We start from the raw sequence: 8534 nt of genomic DNA, 5'->3' as shown, positions 1-8534 counted from the left end.
ATCAAAAATAAGACACGACAAGAAGATAAAAAAAGAAATGGAGGATTATTTAATCTAACATTGACAAACCCTATGTTTGACCTCTTCTTTCATCTTCAGCATGTAAATTTGCCATTATATTAGTGCTTAGCTCAACTGGGTTTAGAGAATGATTGGTTCCACAACGGTATCGGCTTCCAAGAGGCTTTGTCGAAGGCGTCACAACTCACAAGTTGGGGAATTCTTTTGGGTACGGCTAGGCACAGGCCAAGAGTTCATACCTTGTCCAAGAATTAATTTATGGGGCAGAAAGTTGTTTCTAATTTTTATAGGAATTGGATTATAACGAAGTTTGTTCTTGATATTTAGTATTTACAAAACCATAACTCGTTTATCTTCCCTCTTTTTCTTCTTCTTCTTCTTCTTCTTCATCTTATTATTATTATTATTATTATTATTATTATTATTATTATTATTATTATAACTATAACGAAGTTTGTTCTTGATATTATTATTATTATTCTTCTTTCTTCTTCTCCTTCTTCTTCTTCTTCTTTTATTATTATTATTATTATTATTATTATTATTATTATTATTATTATTATTTATTTTTTTTTAACTATGAGTAGTTCAAGGTAGGTTATGGAGCCTTAATGGATGCAATTTTAGATAGGTAAAATGTTAAAGTCCAAACCAAGAATAGACACTATTAAAATGGGCCTAATCACATGTAATGTTTTCATTAATTTCCTCACTAGTTTCTAAGCATGCGTGTTGTGCTTGCTCAAAAACTCTTTTATTTTTTTGGGTGAATGTTAATAATTTGCATTTATTAGAATTTGGAAATATATATTTTTTACTTTTCAAACAAATAAAACATGATAAACTTTAAAGATAAGTAATAACTATAATTTCTTTTTTGAATGTGTGTTTAAAAATGCTGTAATGATAGAGAGAAAAATTTGAGTAGGAAAAATAAGATGAACATAAGGGGCAAGAAGGCTAAATTTAGGAGTCATCTTAGTTTTTTATTTTTTTAAATAGGGGTGTTTTACTTTTATTTGGATGAAAAATGAATGAAAAAAAAAACTAAATTTTAAGGAATAAAAAGATGAATGTGAAGAGAAAAAAAAAAACCTAAATTAGACTACCATTAAACACTATTTAAGATTAATGACGGGTGAGGCGTTTAAAATACAAGCAAAACTTTGGTATAGCTTCTTAAGTGAAGTATACTAGATTTTCTAATTAAACTTTAAAACTTGGTTGTATTGACAAATAAAACATAATCAATATTATCATTTCCAAGTTAAGTTTTACCCTTAAAAACCCAACCAAGAAGCACACTAGCTCATCCTATACCAGTTCACCGTTGTAAAAACTAAAAGGTGCATTAGTAATCCCTAGCAATCAATGCAGGAAGTATCTTTTTTCCCTTGTAATAAGTGAGATTGTGAGTTTAAAGGATAGCCAAGTGGTATTGACATCTTTTGTGGTGCTCCATGTTTGTGGTTTAAACTTCACATCTCTCTCTCCATGGACGGAGCCACAATTGGACTAGGAGGGGGCCATCCCCCCCCCCCCCCCCCCGGGCAATGTTTTTATTTATTAAAACATTATTATATATGTGTGTGTGTATTAGTTTTAGCAATTTTTTTCTATAAAATTACATTTTATTTCCCTTAAACTATATCATTGATTCTTTTAAAAGTAATATTATACTCACAAACTTTATTACAACTTTTTTACAAACTATTTTAGTAGCAAATTTTTATTAGTTCGAATATGGGCTTCGTTACTTACATCATTTTTTTTACTTACCAGTGACCACTTATCACAACAACATTTTATAAAAAAGTTTGTAGCTCTAGCATTTTCCTCATATTTGTGACTATAAAAAAAATTTATAAATCTAAAATCTAAAACAAAATATACAGGAACAAAAAAATAGCTCAATAACAAAAACTACCAATAATAAAACAAAAAAAAAATCTCAATTAACCAATTTATCCAAAATAATGCCATATAAAAAATTCTAAACAAAAATAATTTTGTTCTTACCTACAAAAAAAAAAAAAAAAAATCTCAGCAGCTAAAGGGCTGTTTGGTTCAGAAAAAATGGTCACTCATCACTCATCACTCAATTTTCATTACCCATCACTCATCACTCTATAACTCATTTTCTATCACCCAATAATAAGGAAATATCACATTGCCCATTTGGCACCCCTCACTTAGCTAAAATAGCTAAAGAAACTAGAACCCACACACTCTGACCTCACCTGTGCACCTGACCCCCTACCCGGCCCTATTAACTCCACTAACTAGTTGAAACCTCACTTTACCATCACATTTCTTCTCCATTTCTACTCCACTCGCCGCTAGTTTCTTCCTCCCTTGTCCTCACTAAAACCAAGCCCACAACACCTCTCCCTCATCATCCTTACTCCTCATCAAAGCCGATCTGACTCCCCTCGTAACTTCCATCAAGGCTTAAAGACGATCCAACGCCCCTGTTCCGTTGCTGTTAGGAGTTTTGAAGGCTGATGTTGGATTTTCTTTGTGAAACTGATATTGGATCCTTTTAAGTTCAATGAACATTTACTAGTTTATTATTATATTAAAAAAAAGGTTCCTTTGCCAAACCTTGGAATATTTAGCATATTAGAATGGTTTTGAGTGGTTGTGTAATAGTAGGCGTTCATTTTGTAATGTTCAAGTTTCAAGTTTGTTTACTTTCAAAAGATAGTTTGGGTTTTTTTCATCTGGGTCCATTGAACTTGTAAGACACTTTGATATGTGTCTGTTGAGGTTTAAAAACAATAGGCACATATTTTATTCAATGAATAAGAAAGGCACATCTGGGGTAAGATTCTTTTGTCTTTCAGTGTGGGTGAGATTTTGCTATGAAGATTTTGCGAAGAACAAAAAGGACAGAGAAAGAAGAACAGAGAAAGAAGAGACACCTAAAGAAAGAAAAGTGGAGAAAAAAAAAAGAAAAAAAGAAAAAGAAAAAGAGGAGAGCGATTGGTGGGATAGAGAAGGAAATATTGACTTGACAAGACTAGTGGGTCCTAGTAGTGTGTGTTTATTTACCAAAATGCCATGGAAACTCAGTTTTCATAACTTGAGTTTTCATAACTTATCACTTAAAAAACAGAGAATTAAGTGATGGAAACAAAAACTAAAAACAAACCAAACAGCCTTGGGATGCACCAATTTGAGTTATAAGTGATTGTAACTGCCGCACAACTACCACACATAGTCAACAATAAAACCGTCATTTCTAACTCAAAGTTCTATCTCCGTCTCTGTCTCTCTCCCCTTAAATACCTATCCAAAAGAAATAGGGTGAGAATGAGATTAACTTAGTTGGTTAGGCTGTTTTCAACATGTTTTTTTTTTTTTTTTGGGTAAAAGTCATGGCGCCTACCAATGTGATAGTTGTTTGGCTGGTGTTTTTTGCCTTTTGTTTTCAGGAAACTGAATCCAATTTTCACTGTGCAAAAGGCGGTTTCCGAAATTTCAGAACTAAATTCATCGAAAATCTTGTAAATAAACTGAGAAGTTGTGAGGTCCACACCATGTGTGTTGTCTTAATCAAATTCAAAAAATACAAGTTTCCTTAAAATTGAAAATATCACCAAAACAACATTTTCTGGTGTTATCTTCTTCTTAAAAAGCTTATTTTAAAAATAGGAGCCATGCACAAATCATGTCAAAATTATATTTTGAAACTGGTTTCAAATACAATTTTTTTTTAGAAAAAAGTTTTTTAAGTTTGGAAAACATAAACAAAAGTCGGATGACCACGCAAGCTCTCTTTATCAAAAGAATTGGATCATATTGTGAAACTACAAGTCTCAAAAAAATTATAAATGTAAATTAAGACAAAGTTAAAATAAAGGTAAGCAGTGTACGAGGAGAGGCAAATTCAATTACTCATTCTTTAGCTCATCATGCTAGACATAATTTTTATGATGTTTTTGAAGTGGGGACTCTCCTCGTCTGGCTATAGAGGTTTTTTACTTTGACTTGGTCCACCTTTAGCAACAAATGATTATGAGTTTGGTTTTATAAAAAAATAAAGGGTCGCTCACTCGCTCGTATAAGGTTACGACGTATATCTATATATATATAATAGACAAAGCTGAGAGAAAATTAATTCCTACATTTAAGGGCGTGCTGACAAATAGGATAACTACCTACTTAAAATTCAGACACGTATACACAATTTTTTAAGATTTCCGTACGGTACAAAGGTTGTTTTTTTAACCCTGCCACGTCTGATAATTAAAAAGCAAGGGTTACATTAAAAATAAAAAACCGGTTAAAATAAAATTGAAAGAAACGTTGCAATTAAAAAAACCTAACCACGTTTACAATTAAAATGTCAAAAGTTACACTGTTACGCTAAAACACGTCTAAAAGCTGAAACCTAAACACTGCGTTAGAATAAAACCCAAAATACAGTTCAGACTTCAGAGAAACATACGTTGCAGAAAGAAAAGAAAAGGAGAACAACAGAGAAAGAGAACGACAGAGGAGCAGATTTGATCTGTCATAGATGGTGGAGAGCGAAAAATCTGAGACCTTTGCCACCATCAAACCACCGTAACCTCCACCGGTATAGTCTCTGTTTTTTGTACTGAAGGTCAGCATAATCCTTTCCTCTTTAAATACTATTTTTGTTGTTTGAAAGACTGAAACTCCTCACCGTTGTTTTTCCTATTCGAATTAGAATCTTAAATCTTCAATATATCTATGTTTTTGAATTCAAAACCGGTAGTTCGCCTTACTTAATTTTCTAGGGTTCTTCTTTTACCCCTTTTTAAAAAAAAAAATAAATGGGTTGATTTTCTTTCTTTGGTTGCTTTGGTTTCAAATTGCCCCTCTATATTTTTTGTGGTGGTAACATTAGGGATTTTGCCCTTGATTTACTGTGGTTAAAAGTCAAAATTCACCTCAGATTATTTAAAATCTGAATGTAGTAGACGAAAAACTTAATTTTTAATATGCAATTTGTTTGATAAAATTACTAATCGATCTTTTGTTTTGTTCTAGAATTATTAATCCATGTTGCCAATTAAATTGTGAAAGGTTGTTTCGTATGCATCTTAAAACTCCAGAAGTTGGTTGAATGGGTTTAGATTTGATTCGTTTTTGTTTTGGGTTTTTGGGTTTTCTATCAAAATTTTTGTTTCCTCAATTTTAGATATTTGCTTTTGTTTTGGACTTTTTGGGTTTTCTATCAAAAAGTTTGTTTCCTTAATTCTAGATATTTGCTTTTGTTTTGTTTGTTTGTTTTGTTTGTTTGTTTTTTTGTTTTTTTTTTTTTGTAAGATTACTGAAATTACTAAATCATTGAGATTGTAAGATTGAAATCATTGGGTATTTCCGTTTCTAACATTTATTTTCCTCCTTCAAACTTATTTTAGGCTTTTCCTGCTGGAACAGCATGCACCAAATAGAGTTCGTAAGGCATATAGAGACAAGTCGTGTACTGTAACTGGTAAAGTTATTGTTTTTTTTTTTTTTTCCCCTTTTCGTTTTCAAATCTGAGGATTGAATATGATTTTGTTTTGAATTTCTTGGTTGGATTGGTTTAGATTTAGTTATAGTTAGATTTGGTTTTGAGTTAGGCTTCCATTAGCATGCCTCTAATACGTAATTTGGCCGGTTGTTTATTTTTTACATCTTAAATTATTTTTGCATTGGTTCTGGCTTGAATTAGATTGGTTTGGTTTGAGTGATCATTTATGAAATTCATTGCATTTGTTTCTCAAGAAAAAAAAAAAAAAAAACTGTCGCCTACAATTCCATCTTCTCCCACTTTTCTGCTCCTTCCCTGTAACAAGAAAGGTTCCATTCTTAATTTCTGATCTTACATATTTCATGCCTCATTATTCTTTCGATACCATTCATTGTTGGTTAGATTTTTTTTTTTTGTTTTTTGGGGCTGATTTTTGTTAGATTTGTACTTTTTTCCATTTGCCCTTGAAATTTGAATTGATATCATGTTTTGTTGATTATTGTATTCTGGTTAGATTTGTTTTTTTTTTGGCAGTTTTTTTGTTATATGGTTTTCTTCTTCTGCCTCGAAATTTTGAATTCATTTAATTCTAGCATTAAAAACGCTTCAAAATTATGCATATTTCGGGTCCAAGAATTAATTCAGTTTTCACTGTTTCTGGATATCCATTTTCTTTTTTGCCACCTTTGAAACGAAATCTTTCTAGATCAGGATCCATACCAGTAGGTTTATTGTTAGTGACTTTAAACTCAATGCTTTATAAAAGTTCACACTTTTGAAACTTTTGATTAGATAACTAAAAGAATATGAATATTGCTTAAAGAAAACACACACATTGTTTACATTAAACTTTAGGTAGATGGTATAGCTCCATACGAGAAATTCATAGATGAGTATGTGGATTAAAAAAAATAATTGTTTTAAGTTGTTAGTGTTATTTCTTGAATCCTCTATATAATTGATACTTGCCTTTGTAATTAATATTTAGGATATAACAGCCCTACAACTCTTTGGTAACAAAGGCATTCTTTTTGTTTGGCAAAAAGTGAAGTCCTTTTGGCATTTGTAGCATTCTGTTGTGGTTATATGTTTAATATTCAATTGTAGAAGTCCTAAAATAACGTTTTGCAGCTGAAGATGCTATTACTTTACAATTTGATTAAGAATTTAGTAATGAAAACAATTACCACTGGCTATTGGCAGCATTACAAAACTTGAGTAGACTTTGCCCTTCCTATTTTTAGCAAAAAATCCTACCTCTCAATCTTCAATTATATCAAAATCATCTATGTTATGACTTATGAGTCAATATCTGTTTCTAATTTGTTTCTTGAGGAATATAAAAAAGGAATTTCTTTTATTAATTTGATTAATGTATATATCTTCATCAATATTCTTAATGTGAATCACTTATCAAATATTATTTTGAACATATCCAGATTCACCCCAAGTCCATTCTTGATGGAGCACTTGGTTTTTTGTAGAAGTATCAATGTTTGGTAGCTGCTCAATCAAGCAACTGACAGTGATCTGCATGTCTGATGTAGCTTCTGCATAGTGTTAATTTTTGCATAATTATTTGTTGTTGCAGAAATTGTTCTGTTTTTCACCATAATTACTGTTTCTGTAGAATAGGTCTGGTATTGCACATTCTGTAGCAGATTGTCCTGTTTTGTTTTAAAGGTTTTGGATGTATTGTTTTGTGTTTTTGCAGAAGTTGTTGTTTTCTGCATAATTGTTATGCTATTAGGAGTGGATTAGTTTCTTTCTTTGCTGCAGATAGTGTTTAGTTTTTGTCTAGGCAAGAGTTGCTGTTTGATTTAGGTAGTGTTCAGTTTTTTTGGCTAGGTAGAAGTTGTTGTTCTTATGTATAATTGTTGATATTAGCAGAGGGTCAGAGGTCCGGACCCCCTATTTTGTTTACACATGTAATGTTTTGCATATTCATTAAATAAATTTCTACCTTTTATCTATAAAAAAAAAGGACAAATTTTAAGGCTTTTGAAAACAAAATAAAGTCATGCTCAGTCATGATTTGCTTCTGGACTCTAATTTTAGTGTAGGTGTGAGGAAGAATGAAGGGTATTATTCATTTGATGGAGAATTTCTATTTGGTCTCATTCGAGAAATTTGTCATTTGTAAATTTCATAAATTAGTTTAGTTGCTATAATTTTTTTTTTCTATCTTTGCTAATTTCCTCATTTTTTGTTATACATTTTCATTCTTAGGTTTTCTGACTTTGCCTAATAGAACCACAAAATTATAAGATTTGGGGAGAAATAAAAAGAAGCAGCTTCTTCTTCTTTTGGAATTTTTAATTAAGTTTTAGTCTTTGTTGAGTATTATGTAGGTATGAGAGCTGCCTATGGGAATGTGTAGAATATCATTCATTCTTCTTCAACTTATTAATATTGTATGTGATCTTCATTTGAAATCGATTTAACATTAACATTTTGTTTTGAATCTTCTGATACGTCTAGGCATGCAAAAAGATCCTCAATGGCTTGGTTGCTTACAACATTAGACCCATAAAGACTTTTAACAAAGAAAGCATGAAATCCATAAACTAAGGGCTAAACTATTTGACTTTTGGTTTATTTTAGGATTATAAATGTTATTTTGAGCTATGGATCTAAATTTTTATGATGTTATGAAGAATGGTTTTTGTTTTTCTTCTGTTGTAAGTTTAATTTTATTCCCGTTATTCAAATTATGTTAATATATATTACTATGATGAAGTATTATTTACTTTTGATGATGTTATATAAAAAAAGAAGTGTACTTTTGATGATGCTATAAACAAACAACTAGCACAATTATAAAAATTCCGTGCATTTGCACGGGCTATAAGCTAGTTTGTTTAAAGTTTGGGGAAAAATGAACATATAATTATTTTAAAAATCTATGATCATTTCCTTTCTTCTACGTACGCAAGTGTTGATCAATTCTACTCGTATAATATAATATCCGAATATATATATATATATATATATATAATAACGACTCAATCATTAAAATATT

At 30.7% G+C, this 8534-nt stretch overlaps 1 long non-coding RNA gene across 1 annotated transcript; it reads left to right on the top strand.

Annotated features, from left to right (window-relative positions):
- The first annotated feature begins 4117 nt into the window (after positions 1 to 4117).
- Positions 4118 to 8072, top strand: LOC142634227 (uncharacterized). Its single transcript, XR_012844081.1, has 3 exons — positions 4118 to 4633; positions 5418 to 5491; positions 7994 to 8072. It is a non-coding gene; the product is annotated as an uncharacterized LOC142634227 (long non-coding RNA).
- The last annotated feature ends 462 nt before the right edge of the window (positions 8073 to 8534 follow it).

This window comes from Castanea sativa, chromosome 5 (assembly GCF_040712315.1).
Source record: "Castanea sativa cultivar Marrone di Chiusa Pesio chromosome 5, ASM4071231v1".
NCBI lineage: Eukaryota > Viridiplantae > Streptophyta > Magnoliopsida > Fagales > Fagaceae > Castanea > Castanea sativa.
Note: the sequence above shows the minus strand (reverse complement) of the source record. Positions and strands in the feature narration are given on the sequence as shown.